Source organism: Carassius gibelio, chromosome A15 (assembly GCF_023724105.1).
Source record: "Carassius gibelio isolate Cgi1373 ecotype wild population from Czech Republic chromosome A15, carGib1.2-hapl.c, whole genome shotgun sequence".
Lineage (NCBI taxonomy): Eukaryota > Metazoa > Chordata > Actinopteri > Cypriniformes > Cyprinidae > Carassius > Carassius gibelio.
The window spans coordinates 8,855,078-8,857,577 of record NC_068385.1 but is presented as its reverse complement, the minus strand read 5'-3'; the positions used below and the strand labels follow the sequence as shown (position 1 = coordinate 8,857,577).

The 2,500-nt window shown below is 32.9% G+C and overlaps 1 protein-coding gene across 1 annotated transcript in view; it reads left to right on the top strand.

The window, feature by feature from the left end:
• LOC128029407 (chloride channel protein 2-like) overlaps positions 1-2,500 on the top strand; it is a 51,565-nt gene that overhangs the window by 19,608 nt on the left and 29,457 nt on the right. The window lies entirely within an intron of this gene.

Genomic DNA, 2,500 nt, shown 5'->3' with positions numbered 1-2,500 from the left:
GAGTGAGAGAGTGAGAGAGTGAGAGTCTGAGTGTAAGAGAGTGAGAGAGAGTGTCTGAGTAAGAGAGAGTGTGTGAGTGAGAGTGAGTGTAAGTGTGTAAGAGAGTGTGTGTGTGTATGTGTGAGAGAGAGCGTGTGAGTGTGATTGAGAGTGTGAGTGTGTGTGACTAAATGAGTGAGTGTAAGTTTGTGAGTGAATATCAATTTAAATAAACATAACATTCTGTTTTTTGTTTTGTTTTTAGTTTTTTTAATTGCTGAATTGCTTTACACTTGTCACAAATATAACTTTTTAACATTAACAACAAGCAAACAAGCTCAGGGCAGATGATGAAAAGTAACAAGGCATTGCCTTCCATGATCAGTTACTAAGTAATGTTATCAGTTACACTTTTAGAGATAATATATTAGTAATACTGTAATGCATTACTTTTAAAACTAACTTCCCCTAACACTTGAGTGTGTGTGTGTGTTTGTGTGTGTGTGTGTGTGTGTGTGTGTGTTTGTGTGTGTGTGTTTATCTGGTGTGTGTGTGTGTGTGTGTGTGCATGTGCGTGTGAGAAGAAGGTTAAGAATATTGTTGTTTTAGCACGTACCACCAGTTGTGTAAATTAATTTAATTATTTTTATTATCATTACTATTATTATTTATACTCATTTAACAGCTCAGTAGAAAAAAATAAGCAAAACATTAAATTACATTAATAAACATTAAGCACACTCTCTCTTAATTTACAGTGTAAATTTTATTAAAATAATTTATTACAATTTTTCTTTTATTTTCCCATAATATCTGTATCATTTTATAAACATTGTGTATATTTATTAATGCTTATTTAAAATATACTTTAAATAAATAAACATTCCAAAAAGTAAATGGACATTAAGAATCGTATTATTAAAAACGTTTATCTTATTCTGGTAATTATTACACATTATATTGCTATTACATATATATATATATATATATCTGTCTGTGCTGTCACAAGTCATGTTTTGATGTGGGTCATGTGACCTTGTGAACGCTTTATGAATAAACAGAAACACAAACCCGGATCCATCAGCTTTCTGTGTTTGTTTCTCTCTTCAGTGGATTTAACCTTCCCATGATCCTCTGAGCAGCTAATGAACTAATTATGTGTTTGTATCCGATCTGAATCAGTGCTGTGTGACACGTCAAGGACACACGCGCGTGTTCTCATTAGTGATCACGTATGGATCAGAAGTGACAGTAGAGACACTGATAATGTTACAGTTTCTAATAAAAGCTGTTCTTCTGAACTTTCTGTTCATCTGTGAATCCTGAAAAATAAAATTCATCACAGTTTCCTGTTCAGCACAACTGTGTTCAACACTGATAATAATCAGAAATGTTTCATATTATTCTGATTTCTGAAGATCATGTGACACTGAAGACTGGAGGAATGATGCTGAAAATACAGCGGAGCATCACAGAAATAAATTACACTTTAACTGATATTCACATAGAAAACAGATGTTTACTTTAGAATAATATTTCACTTTTTTTACTGTATTTTTGATCGAATAAATGCAGCTCTGGTGAGCTGAAGAAGAGACGTCTTTCAAAAACATGAAGTTTTACTGATCCTAAATCCTGTTCCAGACTGTGTTCCAATAACATATTCTCCAGCTTTAGTGATTATGACCCGCAGGACTTTAAACCTGTTGTCTCTCTGTCCGTCTCTCTGTCCGTCTGTCTGTCTGTCTGTCTGTCTGGATGATCAGCACAACCTTTTAGAAACCAGCTACAGTCTTCAAAACACCAGCCTCACCATAAGCTGATTTGAGCTGCACTTTTCAGAGAGGATTCTGGGAAAACACTTCCTGTCTCCCATATGGAATGCTGACAGAGCAACACACACAGATACACTTGCGCTTACACACACACACACACACACACACTGAGTCTCACACACACACACGCACACACACACACACACACACACACACACAAAGCACCTGTGCTAAAAAACAAAGAGCTGAATTCTTTGGAGGGGTGTGTGTGTGTGTGTGTGTGTAAGGGACAAAGAAACTGAATAAGACTAATATAATAAGTGACCTTTGGCCTTTTGGGTGTGTGCAGTAATCTAAATAAAACCTCCACGAAACACACTAAATCAGCAGAACAAACTGTACAAACAGCTTTTTCATCACTCTATAAATTATACTTATTGTTTATATATACTGTAAATATTAAATGCACATTTTAATGCACGCTTTTAATGATATTATATATTATTATTTAAATCTTTATTTAGTTTTTTACCACTTTTACCACTTATAATTTAAAATAAAGAACATTATTTAATTTAAATAAATAAAATGTATAAGTAATATTTTATTTACATTAGATTTAGATTTAATACAAATTATTAAAATGTATATTTAATAGAAATTTCATGTGATTAAAAAACATTGCATTCACAGCATTTATATATAATTTATGTGTGCATGAATAGGAATGTAATTTAACTAGAATA